Source organism: Tympanuchus pallidicinctus, unplaced genomic scaffold, assembly GCF_026119805.1.
Source record: "Tympanuchus pallidicinctus isolate F22 unplaced genomic scaffold, pur_lepc_1.0 scaffold2, whole genome shotgun sequence".
Taxonomy (NCBI): Eukaryota; Metazoa; Chordata; class Aves; order Galliformes; family Phasianidae; genus Tympanuchus; species Tympanuchus pallidicinctus.
In genome coordinates this window covers 37,347,583-37,364,323 of record NW_026294721.1, presented here as the reverse complement: position 1 = coordinate 37,364,323, position 16,741 = coordinate 37,347,583, and the positions used below count along the sequence as shown (strand labels likewise).

The 16,741-nt window shown below is 36.4% G+C and overlaps 1 long non-coding RNA gene across 1 annotated transcript; it reads left to right on the top strand.

Annotated features, from left to right (window-relative positions):
- The first annotated feature begins 8,773 nt into the window (after positions 1 to 8,773).
- LOC128080121 (uncharacterized) lies at positions 8,774 to 15,732 on the top strand. Its single transcript, XR_008206492.1, has 4 exons — positions 8,774 to 8,870; positions 11,941 to 11,998; positions 12,169 to 12,251; positions 12,855 to 15,732. It is a non-coding gene; the product is annotated as an uncharacterized LOC128080121 (long non-coding RNA).
- Positions 15,733 to 16,741: the final 1,009 nt, after the last annotated feature.

Sequence of the window (16,741 nt, the reverse complement as noted above, 5' to 3'; positions counted from 1 at the left end):
ACACCATATGAGATCATACTATGCATACCTGCAGACATCTGCTTGACCATATGTAAATGCTTCATGCATTTATTTTGGAGGTCCTGGCAGGTAAGAATAAGACTGGAAATCAGGAGTCAACATAACATAATTGTGGGAGGCATCCAGAAAGGTATAGCAAGGTACAAGCATCATAACTCGACAGGGAGAGCAGGAAACATTGGTGATATGGTTTCTCGCAAGAAAACTTATCCTGTATTTAGCTTTGTTAGGTTTTCTGGTTCTTTGATTGCTCTTTGGATCAGCACTGAAAAAGACCTAGATCTGAAAAAATACAAGTGAAGGTGTACAGCTTGTAACTTTGTAGGTCTAATGTAACTGGAGGAGCAAGATTCTCCTAGAATTCAGGCCAGAAAAAGTCTGACATAATAAAAATAATATATGCAATGCAGGGGTATTATAGCATCAACTCTATGCCTGGCAATATTTTTGAACCTATTTTTCTGTTAACTTATTTAAATATCTGTCAGCTTGAGTTCTCATACACAGTGTCCCGAGGCATTAATCTCCTTAATAAAATGTTATGCATTCCCACAGAAGCCAACAACACAAAAATGAAAGGGAAGCTCTGCTCATAATTCACCATAAAAATAATCTTGAAGAATTGCTGAGCGCATAGTTAAAAATGTACTGTAAGTTTGCTATCTAAAACTTCCTCCTGCAATACAGTAACAATGAGGATATCCTAGGAAAATAGGAAATAGCAAGAACGTGCAAACCGAAAATATAACCTGTGTTAGTTCAGCACCAAGAGAAACAGGATTGTACCAACACCTCTGCCTGGTTCTGGAGCCTGTTTGAATATTGTGACAAAGAAAGGAAAAATAAATGCTCAGAAACAAATCATTTCCAAACAGAATGAAGCCCTCAACATCATGCATAAGTTGTTAGGAAGCATGGATTTGCTGAGCTTAATTTCATCATTCTGTGCTACCACACTGGGCTAGAGAAACCCATATAAAAGGAATGGACCTACATGACCCAAAAAAGACATATTTGGGCTGCAACTCTTATTATATGATAGAGACGATGGCTCATCCTTATACCCTCTGGGAGAAGGTTCATTTATAGTAGCCTGTCTTCTCATTACATCTTTTCTAGGTATAGCAGGAAGCATGATAGTTGAGGAGATTTGCTTTTGACTCATGCATCTACTGCATATGCAATATGCATGGGTCATACATAGCTGCACAATGTAAGATAAAGCATTTTTGTGTGAAACTTAGCTATGTGAAATTGCTTTCTAACTCTTTTGCTTCCAAATGCCTTTGTTAGGGATTCGATATTTTTTTCCCCATTGATTATTTCTGGGCACAGGTCATTATGTTATAATTATTGGAAAGCTGTCATTTGTGGTTAAATCTCCGTGCTGAAAAGGATTACTTATCAGTATCTAGGAAGTTTGTGTCAGTATAATTCAACAGATCAGGGACTGGATACTATAATTTGGTGAATTATCACAGTTGCTGAACAAGTCACTCCAACTTTAGTGCACAATGCTAATAGCTGTGTTTTAATAAATCCTTCGTTTGTTTTAATAAATCCTTTCTTCATCTCTTTATAAATCAGAAGATATTATTTTCCTCATTTTTTTTTCCCACTAAAGGACCCTTTTCAGACCATATTCTGAAGAGAATCATTACCTCCAAGTTGCAAGGAGTTATTTCCCAGGCTCTTTCCCAGACCAGTTGTGAATGAAAAGATAAAAATGATCTCAAAAGCTATAATGTGCAGCACTGCACCTGTCAGTCTTTGTTTTTCTAAAAAAAAGTCATAAAAAGAAAAGCAATATCCCTTGCCACTCTCCTCTCAGGAGAAATGACACCTCATAGCCAGTCTGTACATTTAAGCAACCAGTCGCCAGGATGCATGCTTATTCGAACCACAAAATAGTCTGTCTTAGCAATTAAACTTGGTGTTGCCTTGAACAACTGGTAACACCCACTGACAAAGCAAGGCTGATTACCCAAGACCGGTACCCAAGATGGTTCAAACAGATAGTGCTGTGACACTGAGACTAAGGTTTGAAGAATGAATAAATAATCATTGATTAGACTTTCCCTTTGGTGACATGTGAATGGTTAAAGACATTTACATTCTTCATAGCTCACTATTTCTTCCTTTAAGACGCCAATGCAATCATCTTTCCCTGCCAAGTAAAATGGTATAATTTCCCAAATGGGTAAAAATTCCCCTCAGTTATTGCTAAAATTTCCCGTATAAAAAAGGAAATTATGTTTCTGAGAGCCTGGGGATTGAACACAATTTTCCAGAGTCAGTCAGACAACCTATAATGCAGAGCTTTTGAAATCAGCCACGCAGCATGGTATGTAGCAGCATCCTGCACCTAATTACGCTCCCATTTATATGAGGGTGTGAAACAAACCTGCTATCTCTTTATATTGCACATATACTTCTAATTATGTCTACAGCTTGTTATCAAAAATATAATTAGGCAAGGTGCCAATAGGTCATGGAGCTGAGTTAGTAACTGTGGCTGGCTGGCTAACTGCCTGTAGTTAACAATTGGGCTGATACACTCAAATCGTAGTTATTAAGGGAAAATCTCTGCAACTGATGGTTGTTTGCTGTTTCCAAAGCAATTCTAACATTCGGTTGGTTTTACTTCAAATAACTTCCCACTCTCCCTTCAAAGTGCACAGGCAGCAGTGAAGAGAATTAAACAAGTGTTAGTTAGCTTTGCTATAGCCTTAACAGTTTACTAATCAAAATAAAAACCAACAGGCTCCTAAACCTTTTTAATTAGCATGGAGTTTTATTAAGATCAAGGCTAGTCAGTTGGATTTTTTGGAAAATTTGGAAGAAATACATCAACACTATTTTCGTCCAGGTACTTATTAAATATTACTGACTTTCTCACCATCTCCATAAACTCTATGTGGTTTTTCTATCCACTAAATGAATAAACGAAGAGAAGTGAAGCAGCTTGATTCTTCTGTCCTTACTCCCTGCACGCACTGTCTGCATGCAGACTCTTGTTTAATTCACTGGGATTACAGATATGGGTGAGTTGCTCATTCCGAGACATTGATTTTCTTACCACAGCGCATTTTGTACTTTGAATTTACCAGTTCATGTCAGAAATTGCTCAGACTTTTTTTGCCTTTTGCTTCAAGCTGAAGTCAAAGGTGCTCACAACCACGCATATTTCGGCTAATTCTAAACTTTGCAGATGGGGACTCACAAATCAAAGCAGTATATATTGTTGATCTGTTCCGTATAGTAAGAAGAACGGAGAATCTCAAATGTAAACTATTCCAAGTTAATTTTAACCAACTTGTGACACATTTTTAAGACTGAATCTAAATCTACCAATGAGCAGGCAGAATCCACTTTACTTAAATTCACTCTGTAACAAGGAGAATCTGAGATTTCTGCCTTAATCTGAGATGATACCTTGCCTAACACTGTATCTGAACATTTTTACACCACCATGGAAGTCTGGGTTCAGATCTGGACCTAAACATCATGAGTTGCAAGTAGCTATGTGTTTTTCTTCTGTATAATGTCACCCTAGAATTGCATTTCAAAGGTCTGTTTGTCTGTACGATGAAGGTCGATTAGATTCATGTCCATTATCTCAGATCTTTATCCAATGCCTTCTCCAAGACATTAGTGATGAAGAGTATAGCTCTGCCAAGGTGACCTACTTCAGTGCTTCCTAAACTTCACTAATGCGAAACTTCTCTTACTGCCTGCTATGACTCATTCCAGTTTCAGCCCATTATTTCTTGTCACAGTGAGTATTTTGGCAGACATAAAGTGCTGCATTTCAGGATAATATTGTGACTTCAGTTTAAAAATATGCTGGTTAGCCCTTTACAATCATCTACAGATAACCATGCATACAGGTGGTTTTTTATTTTTTTTTAACATCTATCCAAATCATCAACAAATTGTTCTTTGCTCTTTTCTCTGAGAATTTCATATTCTTAAGCATAGGTACTGTAAGTAAATGTAAACACTGCAATAACATTAGTAAACAGAAATCACTCAGTATTGCAGTCCATATTATAGGAAACTCTCTTTGTAACTGAGGACTCTTCTTCATTGTTAATATTTCCAGATACAATAAAATGGATTTTTTTTGATCGTAGAATTCACTTTCATCTTTAGTTAAGTTTCAACATTTGCTTTGTTTTAAAAGGATTTTTCAAGGCAACAGAAATGTATTGGCTATGCAGAGCTCTATTTAGAGGTATGGACAATATTGCAGCCAGTCATCAGTTTATTTACAGCAGCATGTTTAGTATAGCATTTAGAATTAGCTTTTCAAAGCTGATCATGTTGCCCATTATAAGTTTCTGACAAATTTAACATTTTTTAACTTTTTAATCCTCTGCAAAAAGGTTCAATACCAATATTGAACAATGAATATCCAAAGGATACAGTTTAAGTTTCTAAATCATAAGATGGGCAATTTCACACATCAAATATTTCTTCTGTTCACCAACTGGAATGATGGACTTTTCTATAGACTTTGTACATAGAAGTATAAGTCACGCTAAGCTTTTAAATATTCAAATCAGCTGGGTAAACTTAGGAAAAATGAGAATCAAAGTAGATTTCTAATGGATAATGCCTTCAGCACAAAGGCTTTGTTTCTAAATTACATTTGTCATCACAACACTTCTGCATAACCTCAGCTGAAAATAAAACTTACTTGCCTAAATGTGAACAGGCAAATGAGCCACAGAAAACAGATTTCAGAAAACAGAATATCAAGATCTCCCTGCAATTCACAAAGATGTCATGCTGCTAGGAAATTGTTTTCAAATATATTCTGAAAGGCAGAAAACAAAACAAAACAAAGCAAAACAAAACAAAACAAAAAAAAAAAAAAAAAAAAAAAAAAAAAACCCAGAGGAAAAAAAAAGACAAAAACAAGCACTTATAAAGAGGAAGTGGAGAATAATAGCTGAGATAGCAACAGTCTCCAGAGAGGGGATCCATCAGCTGGTGTAGGGTTCATGATGGATGTCTGACTTCTTCTCAGAGTTAATAGGAGGGCAGAGAGGGAAGAGCATCCATACAGATTTTCCACCCAAAGGTAATTGTCTAAGCTAAGCAAAATGCATCTCTCAGGCATATTTCTCTTTATGGAAAGAGCTCAAACAGATTTAGACAGATCCTAAACGACTGCTTGGCCCAGGGACTTACATTTCAAGTGGATGAAGATGCAAGGGAAAGGATCTCATTCTCTGTGACAGACTGTGAGAATGAAATATCCAGGAGATAGGACCTATCTTCCCATTTATCTAGAAATACGTATCCCTACAGCAGGGCTTTGTGTGTGCATTTTGTTGTTGTTTATAACTAAAAATGCATAAAAGAGTCTTGAGACAACATTCCAGCCTGTCCCCTGTGGATAGGTGCCTTCAGCCACAGCCCACAGATCTCAGTCTATTTTCTCCTTTCTCCAGGCTGAAGAATAAGGAACATTTCCCACCTCCTGCATGACAGTCTAAGCAGTATCTCAGTAATTACAGCCCTCTCCTGCCAAGTAGAAGGTAGATCTCCACTTTTCTGAGGCTCCAGCTGCGCAAGCAATTTTAGACTCCTTAAAATTCTCTAAGTCACATAAGGAAAACCTATGGGTAAAAACCCAAGAGGAGAGAAGTTTAAGCTATCCTCCTGCCAGCACTTTGCATCAAAGCAACTAAAGCTTCTTCCTGCTCAGCACAGACACTGCTTTGCATCCTCCTCAGAAGTTTCACTCTGGCCATATGTTGGCCATACAGAGAATTTGGCACCTCACCCAGCGTTCTGAAGCAGGGAGCTGGCAACTCAACACCAACACAGCAACACTCCCTGTCACCATACACATGTCCCCCCACACACCTGCATACCTTCAGCTCTGCTTTTAAGATCAGATAAGTACTTGATTGGATAACTCAAGACAGGAACTGATGACTGATTTTGCTGTCTTTTGGCCACTGTGAGGACAATACAGAAGAACATTTTAAAAGCCCCAGCATTTTTCTAAATGGTATTAATTGTCATTTCTCTCCTCAGCTGTGCTCTCTACTTTGTGCTTTTTATCTGGCAATTTTACAACAGGGCAGATGCAGTTCACTTTTGCTGTATGCAGTTAGTTTTGAAAATTAGGTCTAGGACTCCTTGGGATAGCAGGCAGTATATAAATATGAAATAACATGAAAAGCATAGCCAGCTAGCTTCTTGCAAAACTAACTGTCGTCTTATAGGACATACCAGACTCCCAAGTATACAAAAGGAAAAAAAAAAAAACAAAAGAAAAGTCAAATAAACTCTAAAAGTAATGTGTTCACTTTTTCTTTATTCATTGACAAATGTACATATATGACATTTTAAAGACAGGTGGCTGTTTAATCCCAAAACATGGTATGGCAGCACACATAAGTGTTTAAATAATTAACAATGAACTTCATCAATGACCAAGAACCAGGGACTTTACATTCCTGAATCTTTAGTTGAGATACTGCAGATTTTTCTAAAGAATGAGGATGAGAAAGTCAGATTTTTTTTACTCTCAAAATATACGAACTTGAAATCTAGATGCTTTTATCCTGTCCTTGGCTCTCTTAGTGGATCTGTACCTAATAATACAGAGTACAAAATACATTTGATTCTGAACATTTGTTTTAATTATTAAAATGATGTAAACCAAATTCATGATGTAGTAGTAAGATAAAATAGAATCGCTTCAATTCTACAAGTTGCACAGTAACCAGAATGTAAGTTTCAAAGCTAGTCTAGTTGGTAGATGCACACATGTAGTATTCTTCCTATTTTATCTTGTAGTGCAGCCTAGAGGTTTAATCCATACAGTATACAAAACAAACACAGAAGAGATAATCCCCTATCAGTTAGAGCCTTCTCTACCTCAGCCTGATCCAAAACCCATTGAAATAACTGGAAAGGCTCCTACTGACTTCACTGGGTTTTAGGTCATGATGGTAGAAAGTCTGTTTACATCTCTAAATTATTTTGTCTAATGAAGGAAAGCAGAAGAGGATTAAAACTGCCATTCTTCCATTTAGTCCATAAACACCTTCAGAACCAACAATGAAAGGAGCTCACTAGTACACATATCTTCAGTGAATTGTGATTTTAGCTAGCACATAACTGTGTGCTGTATTCAGAGAAAGCAGATAACGTAACAGCCGAAGTTTTCAATTCTTTCTGCTGAGGCACTATTTCTGCTCCCTAAAATCAAGCAGAAATAAAAGCATAATGAACTCACTTTCTGATCAGAATAAGAATAGACGTATTTATACAGTCAACACTAAGGCTTGTCTTGCATACGAAAACCACCAGCATTTCTTCGGAAAGGCTTAAAAAACACACAGAAAAAATATTCAGGATTTCTTGATCACATACAAAGAATTTAATGTCATTTTTATGTATTATTTTTAGCAATAAAAATTAATTTTCTGATAATTACAATATTATCCATCCAACCAAAATTTTGTCCAAAGGAAAGTTCATGGAAAAAATATTAATTCCCATAGAACTGGAGTGGAATGAACAACAACAAATTACAAGTGGAAAGCATAGGAACAAAGAGAATACTGCAGTAAACTGGACACATACATCTAACATGACCAAATCAAATATTTTTGCACAAATTAGGTAATGCTAAAAAAGGATAGAATTTATATATAAATAAGAAAATAAAGAAAGTCATTCAGCCATCTTCAGCCTTCTGTATTGTTCTTTCAAGAGCCTTATCATCAGTGGTAAGGACACGCACCCAAACTGATAAAGAATACTGTAAACACACAATATTTAAAAACTATTTTATTTCCTTTGACATTACTTTTAAATTTTGTGTTTGAAAACAAAACTGAACCAAATCAGTGGAGAAGTTGCCAAGGTGCTAAGGTAATGTCTTTTATTGCTGTTGTGAGATATATATCTAATATTGAATGACCAGTGAAATGAAAATGCATTTGCTTTGGAAATCAGAAGCAAAAAACTCCTTTAACAAAAACAAAAGTTCTGTCTGTATTACACACACAGTAGAGTATCCTCGTAGGACCTTGAGAAGAAATGAATACTCCCGGGTGCCCCTTAGTTTGTTGAAAATGCTGAGCAACTTCAAAGATTTAGTATCACAAAGTCTACACAAAATGATCCCTCTGTGCACTCTTGCATCTGCACATAAATACACCTCACCACATTAAACTGGATGGAAGATAAATGATGGGATTATTTGTAATATGATACTTGATTCTATAATTCACGTCATCTTTTCCAGCTGTGCACTATTTTATGCTATGGTCCTCTGAAACTGAAGAGGAAACTGAAGTAAAGAAATAAATTAACCTAAAAATATTACGATTGTATGGATTCTGCTAATAACTAGCAAAAGTAAAGTGAAAATGACAGGGTTTTTTTTTTTTCATTAAACAATTCCTGAAGATTTGTTTGGCTGTGTATCATGAGTTAATTTTATGGTCTGCATTCTTTTCTAGGGAAAATTTTTCTGAAAACAAAATACAAATAAAACTGATGGGAAGTTCTTGAACTTCCAGAGCTGCAGCAGGAAATATCTGACCTTATTAGACCCCTAACTGTGATGTTTCCATCAGGGAAAAATATCACTTAGCAGAGTCTACAGTAAAGCTGTCTTACAACAGCAGTGAGGAATTTAAAAAAAAAAAAAACAAACTATGTCAAGTGTAGTTAAAATCAGAAGAAAGATCAAATCTCGGTTAACATTACCATATAAACAGCCACTACCAAAGCAAGAAACAACCTCTCCTAAAGATAATAGGGACAGCAAGCATCTTGTTTAAGGAAGCTGAGAAGTTCAGAGTTTATATGTGAGTATGTCTATCATTTCTTCCATTTGAATTTATACTGTACGGGTACACAAATTTTGTTGGTCTTTCACAAAGTTCAGCTGCAATGCAGTAAACAAGAGGAGATTTTATTGAACAACATTTCTGCTGTTCGATAAAATATAATTAGAGACTTTTTGAAGAATATTATTTAAACCTGTGGAAAGTTTGTAAGGGAATTTCCTTCTACACTGTGGCAAAAGCAAAGAGAGCCTCAAAATGCCCCAGAGCAGTGGTCACAGCTCCAAGCTGCCAGAGTTCAAGGAGTATTTGGACGCTGCTCTCAGACACAGAGTTTGAATTTTGAGTGGAGCCAAGAGATGGACTCGGTGATCCGTGTGGGTCTCTTCCTACGTGGGATATTCTGTGATGCTACTGATTCTGTAGGAATACAAAAAGGTTTTCATGAGAACTAATGATAAATAAATACAGAGCTAATAACTAATGATAAATAAATACAGGGGGAGGGGGGGGGAGGAGGGAGGGGGTTTGGGGTATTTCAGCACAACGCTGGCTCCAGTACAAGTTTGAGTGATGCTGTAGGAGTATCTGTGGGAAGCACATGAAGGATAAGAGGTGTGGCAAGGAAGGTATCAGAGTGGATTGTAAGACTTCTGTGGTTGAAGCTATAGTAAAACTAAATGCTAAGTGGGTGGAGAAAGGATTGTACCTATTGAGTATGTGTAAGTTAGTGTTCTGGAATATTTTTAGTGTGACGGTTTCTTTGTATTATAAAAGAATGCCACCTTGAAGAGTGTTACTGTAACTTATTTTGTGAAGCTTTCTGAGGAACTACTGACTGACTTCCTGCATTAAGACGTCTCCTTAAGAAAGTATTTATAATCAATTTCCCATCACTATACAGTATTTTCAAACCTTAGACTGATAAATCTTTCTATCCAGTTTTTTTGCTTGGAACCTTGGAACCTCGTATGTCTTCCAAGTACTGCCATGTACCATTTGCCTTTTGGGGCGAGTTGTATGTTTGTCGGCACAAGGAAAACCTTTTGGAATTCAAACATTGTTTGAATTCTGCAGATCTGAATAGTGACTCTTTAGATCTCATCTCGTATGCTGAAGACAGATTCAACCACATGAAGAAAAATGTTGACAAGTACATTATTGAATTATTTTTGTTATCTTCTTTTCTCGCTCAAAAGCATCAAAGGAAAAGTTACAGCTTTGATTACTTTAAAATTTAAGACTGACTAATGAGCAAAACAATCACAAGTTACTAAAGCTTATTTATTTGTATTTTTAAGGGGAAAAATAAAGGCCTCTTTAGATGTTGTTTTTTTCAAGGTCAGATTTTCATTTGTATGAAAGAGAAATAGCAACTGCAGTTGTGCAGTCTCCACTATTTGAATTAAATAAAGATTCCACTGGAGATCTTCCAATCTTCTGTCTGGAAAATATGTAGGATACATAACTTTAAGATCCTTTCTCATTCTTTTTTAATATTTTTTTTTTTCCTTTCACCTGCAGTTTCTAATGTAGACTAAAATCTTTATTGTCAAATTATTGTAAGTAGTAATGATATATGGATGTCATGAACTGATGAATCACAAAAAGTACTATTTAAAATCTTATGTAGGTGATTCTTTGCTAGCTATCATAGAAATGAGCTAAGATTCTGAGGTGAATATCATCACTTGCTCATCTAAATAAGTCATAAGACATGAAAAAAGAATCTGAGAGATAAACTATTTAGATGGTAAATAAAGATGGTTGATTAGGGCAAAGAAAAAATACAGAAAATGTAATGGAAATATTTTTCTTTCAAGATGTTCCTAACGCAAAACATTATCAGCTGAGCGTCATTAGGAAGGCTTTCTGAAAGGAGCCATAGAAATTTAGAAATTAAATATTTTGTGGTCCTCAAAGCATGACTATAAAGACCTGAATTCACAAAACTCTGGAATCTAACAAATAAAGGACAATTTTAATTACTTGTGCACCAATATATGTAGTACATTATTGTATTTCAGTGGAAGGTAAAATTGCATGATAACATCTGTAATGAGCATCTCACTCAGCATTCCTCAGGGGAAAATGTTTGAATGAGCTTGTTAAGGTTGTGTAGCTCTAGGAAGTGAAGAGTGCCAAAAAAAGTCAAAGGTGCTTGAATAGTGGAGAGCCCAGAGGTTTGAAAGAGGCTTTAATTCCTCAAGAAATGAATTATCTGCTCTTTAGACTACCTTCCAAGAAGACTGCAGCCCCAGATCAATGACTTGAGCTGGCTGCAGTTCTGATGAAATCCTGTGGGGAGTGGGAGGAACAGACCATTGTACTTCATTCCTCACATGTTTTGAATAGCACAATTGTGTTTTCTTTGCCACTAGTCTTTCCCCTGAAAGACCTTGCTCTCTGTGCAGCGTGGCAGCCTAAAAAAAGCCTGCTGCTTATCAGAATTTCAGGGGGCCAAACTGTTGGAAGGAATCTGTTACTCATGGCTAGTGATACCAGTGCTGTAGGTGCAGATGTAAACCTATTCGTGACTCCCACCAGCTTCTGCTGAGTGCCACACTATACAGCAGGGTTGCAAAGTGGCAGTCATGCTACTGCTGAAAAAATGCTGCAAGGCAGCCAGCAGGGGAGAATTGAGAACTATTGGTGATAGGTGGATGGTTGGACTGGATGATGTTGTAGGTCTTTTTTTTCCAATCTTGGTGTTTCTGTGATTCTCTGAAACCGCAGGCTGGGGAATAGACTACAGCAGGAGAGTGGGGAACTAGGGCTGAGTTGCTAATCTTGCTAATCTATTTCAACGAGGACCTACCAAACCAGCCAGTCTTCATCTAAATCATGCTTCTCCCTGCCTAATTCTATTAGGAAAGAGATGACCTTTGGTGTCTGCAAGGGAAGGGTGTACAGAGCTACACCAACAGCTTTTTCTTCCTGAGATTCAATAGTGCATACAAAAGGAGTCTTCATCTTGTGTGCCCCCTTGCTCTTGCCACAATTCTACAGAGAAGGAGCACATAATGCCTTCTACTGTCCTCTGAGATATAATTAAAATAGTTTTTACTAATTTTCTGATTTCACTGGTTAGATTCAAGAATTAGAAGCAAGACCTTGTGATACATAAACTACCTTCTTCAGCAGAACAGGTAAGGCATCTGAAAAATTCCAATGTGCTTTTTTTTTTTTTGAGATTCATCAGCAACTTATTGAACCAAAAAGTACTAGTTTCACAACTAGAAACTTGTCTTTTAAATGCAGTAATTTCCTTGGAAGGCAGATGTTTATTTAAAAACAGCCTAACTTATGTTTCTGCCAGGCATTTCTGAGAATGAAAGACCACATCTTTGGAAGCCTGCAATTTTAAGCAAGTTTTTGGGATTCATGGAAACAGAAGATCAAGTAGGTAACCAACAGGCAAAGGAATTATTTCAATCCTACTTTGGATTCACTTGTGTCTTTTAAGTTCTACACAGATTCTAAAAAACTTCAGACAGCATGGAATAAAACATTCTTCTTTTGAAATAATATTTTTGTTTGACATACTGACTGACCAGGACAAGAAGTGTTGTAACACAGCTTTAATTTGGTCTTTTCACATGAGCCATACTACATAATGCCTAAAATTGGAAATCTTTTGGAAGGGCACAGCATATGAAAATCTGTTTCACTGATTTCTGCTGTTGGTGGAAAAGCCAAATTGAATTCTATTGCAACTCTCCACTTTTTCTTTTGCATAAGTGTTCATATATTCAATATCCTACTTAAATAACTTGAAATTGAGTTAGGAATAAGGTCTAAAAGCCCATTATGTTAGGACTGAGTATATAATACCTCACTCCAGTAGAACCACCTGTGGAATATAAAGCAAGTCATTGCCAGAAAGATTAATAAAAATCAAGCTTTAAGTCTCTTAGTCATGTTCAGGAGTTACTTCTGTAGATAGGGAAACAATTCATTGTTTTTCTTGGGAATTTTAGATCCACAAAATACTTTTTCTTCTAGATTACTTTTCCAGAAGGCTTTTCTGTATGCTCCAGGAAGATACTGAAGATACCAAATAGTGGAAAAATGTAATTCCTAAAGCATATATGAGCATACACTCTTAATGTCTTGCGTCTGAGAATACCTACAATCGCTTATTTGAAAACTGAAACTTTCTGTTGTTGCAAGACAAATGGAAAGAAGGGAATTTTACTTTGTTCTCCAAGTATTCTTTACATCCTGGAAAAGCTATTTAACCTGTATTTCATTAAGTCGCCTGTCCCTGCAAGAAAACTCATAAAGCCCAAGTAACTAGTAACATTGATTGTTTTGGAAGAAACCTTTTCTTTCCATTTATTTTACCATTCAATTAAATGTAACAAAATTGATGTCAAATATTCTGGCTGAAATTCTTTGCCCCATATTATGCAAAGAGAGCAGAAAAGCATAATTATTTCCACAAATTACTACTCATTTAGCTGGATGAGACTTTTCCTTTGGAAGAAAGGGTTTTTTCTTGACAAATAGTCTTTACTCATCCTCTGCTACTTAAAAACCACTGGATATAACTGTAGTTGTAAGGTCTGATTTATGAGATCTAGCCATTAAAATGATTTAGAAAGCTCATCTCACTACTGCATTTCTCATAATGACATTACATGATGTACTCATTAGATAAAAAGTTTGGTTACTATTTTTAAAAAAGCTGGGATGTCTAATGGTGGTGTCAGAGACATAACAGTCTCAATAAAGGCTCAATTCACATCCTGCACAATAACAAGTGTATTGTGTTCTTTAGGGGAAAAGGTAATCAAAAGATTTAGGTATGATCTTTAAATTCTGCAAATGTAAAAATCTAAGTTTATATTTTAGAACTCTTTGACAAGCCAGTAATTCACATAAAAAACTGATTTGAGAGGAATTCTTAACCTCTTCCTTTAAATACTTCCATACTGCTATGGATTCAGTACCCCAAATGATCATTTGTTGTTACGTAATCTCACACTTCTTCAGCCTTATATTCCAACATTTTACTTGTATTGAAACTGGGAAATATGTGTTGATACTTCCCTTGAAAAGGAGGACTTTCTATGGGTATGCTTTTTCTTTTTAATGAATATTCCTATCTTGTGCAATCAAGCATTCTTCATGTGTGTCTGCCAGTCTTCTGTTCAGTACTTGTGAATCCATTAACCACTTTAAATCAGTTCTGATTGAATGATAATAGCCCCAGTAATGCAAAATTCTTGCAGGTTCTGTGGAAGTAGATGACAGTTTTTTTTTTTAATTAAAAAAAAAAAATGGAGAAAATGTCTTGGCTGAAGGAAAGGGTTTCAGTGTGAACTGAACCCCAGACGGTTCACACAGGATTATGTAGCTGATGTATGAACCTTTGATTATTGCACTCTTTAATAAAACAAAGCTGTAGGAAACAGTGTTTTATCCTTCTGTTGCTTTAATATAACTTCAGTAGCGACTTGTTTAAAGTGTTTGTCTCTGTACTTACTAGTGCATATTATTATCCTCCACTTCTGCATGATCCAGCACATAGCTACTGGTCTGATCGGAGGTGATAGGTTTACAAATTCTAGCTCTGTCCTCTATGGCGAGAAAAGATTTAAGAGGAAGTACTTTTTCAAAGAATGGAAAACGTTTTTGGAGGCAGGAACAAAAACAGCTGTGCCATTAGATAAGTAGAACTTAAGACGTGAAAGATCAATGTAATTGAGATGTGATTTTATACACGTATGTATTTCTATGTGCTCTGCAGCCTGAAACATGAGGGGTTAAACAGCAATTGTTTTCTTTAGATGCCTTATCAATCCATTTAGAAAGTGGCAAACAACTGTCATTGCATCCAGGAGGTGCAAAGCCAACAATCTGCTGAGAGAACTAATGTTGGATGTGAGTTCAGATGTGGAACTGTTCTTTTACCCGTACTGCTTATAACAGGAAGCTGCATTAACATCATCTAAGGGTGGTTTTGCTCTGGAGCAGACCCAGAAAGAGGTATAAATATATGTTCCAATCATAGAGGATCCTTGTTCTGTTGGATTAGAGATGATTAATGTCTTATTACTACAGCCCAATCCATATAAGTCTAATAGATTTACAATGTATTTTATGGGAACTGCCAAGTCTCCTGCTGCCATTGCTAGAACATTTTGTCTGATCTTAGTTCCATCTGCTTCCCAGTCCAGTCTCTTCCTGGCATGATTGGAGTTCTTCATCCATGGACCTCTAGCTACTTTTGATCATGGTTTTGCCATGTTATGTCAGAACAAGGCTCATGGGGAAAACAAACCTAACTGAAATACTGATCTGAAAATCAGGGAGATGCAGAGATTTGACCAGCAAACACCAAACCCTCTCAGTAATCCCTTTTCAACTATTTAAAAAACAAGCATTGTCAAATGTCATCACCAAGAGCCTCTTTGACTCCCTGAGAAAACTGAATGATGGTTTATCACCCAGGCAGAATTCTGTTCTGTTATGATTCTGATATGATTTTGCTAAAAGATGAGCATATTTTCTAGTCTTTGGCAGACTGTCATTTTACAGCACTAAAGGTGATGGACTAAGATCCTTGGCTAATGTGAAGTAATAATGGTTTTGCCCATGTTTGTAGATGTAGACAAGTTTAAATGGCATGAGAAGCTGGATCAATATTTTAACTGCAGTTTACTTCTCTTGCCCTTGCTATATACCTCTCTTTGCATGGGAAGAAAACTATCCTTCAGTAGTAGTGCAAGTCCCATCTGAATCAAACCATTAGTTGTTTTTTTTCCCCCAATACCTCACTTGCATCCCAGGAAAAATATAAATTTCAAGCTTTATACATCAAGATTTTTTTTTTTTAACTTTTCTTGGATACAGCTAAGTAACTTATTTCCCCCCCCCCCCCCCCTTCGAGATGAACATAAGGAGTAGTAGGCCTACTTGGCATCTGTTGAAGTGTTTCCTCAGACAAATCTGTGTGGCTGCTACCCGAAATTCTGTTCACACATTTGCACAACTCGGTGCTCTTTCTTGCCTCCTAGAAATAAAGATTGATTTAGAGGGCCAGTTCCATGCTCTGTGTTTAATTAAAGCCTACACTGTCCTCCTTTTCACCATACTGTCTTTCATGTCCTGGAACTCTTTACAGAGCGTATAACTGGTGTTATTCAATTTACCCTTTTGTGATCTTATTTCTTACCATTAATCACAGTTGTTTCATCTTTACTGCAAAACCTTCCAAATCCATCCATATTCTTCAGTGTGGGCTTCATTTCTCCCTGCAAAAGCTTGCAGACTTTTCTTCTATCTCAATTTTCTGATTCTGAAGACCTTCGGGATATTAGTACTCAGCTTTTCCACAGAAACCCTTGTAGCAGCCCTACTGATCTTTTAATGGCCATCAAAAAAAAAAAAAAAAAAAAAAAAACAACCCAGATTTTCCTGTTTGTTATCTACAGCCCATTAAAATACTTGCCTATCTCTCCCAGAGCTGCCCAAGTACCTTTTAAGAAAATAAAAATAACTTTAAAATTCCTTGTCCTTGAAACTGCAAGGCTGTATGATTCCTGGCTGATGTGCATGCTCTTTTTTCCTCAAGGATATATTTTTGCCTACCACATTTATTTACTATGTCTAGGGATGTTCTCTGAGAGAACATTCATGTGCATTTCTCAATTTTACAGTGCTCGTGTGAGTGTATTACAGAGCAGACTTTCCTAAGCAAAGATTTGTTGGCTAGCACTCTTTTCTCTCTACCCAGCAGTTTGTAAAGTTTCCCTATTTCTATTGTTAACAGCCTATGGTAGAAGAAATTTGATATTAAATGAAGTTTTAAAGGGCTCTATGTTTCAGTAAAGATTCATAGTATTCTTACATAGCTAAATATTTTTAAAAATCTATGAATAAGT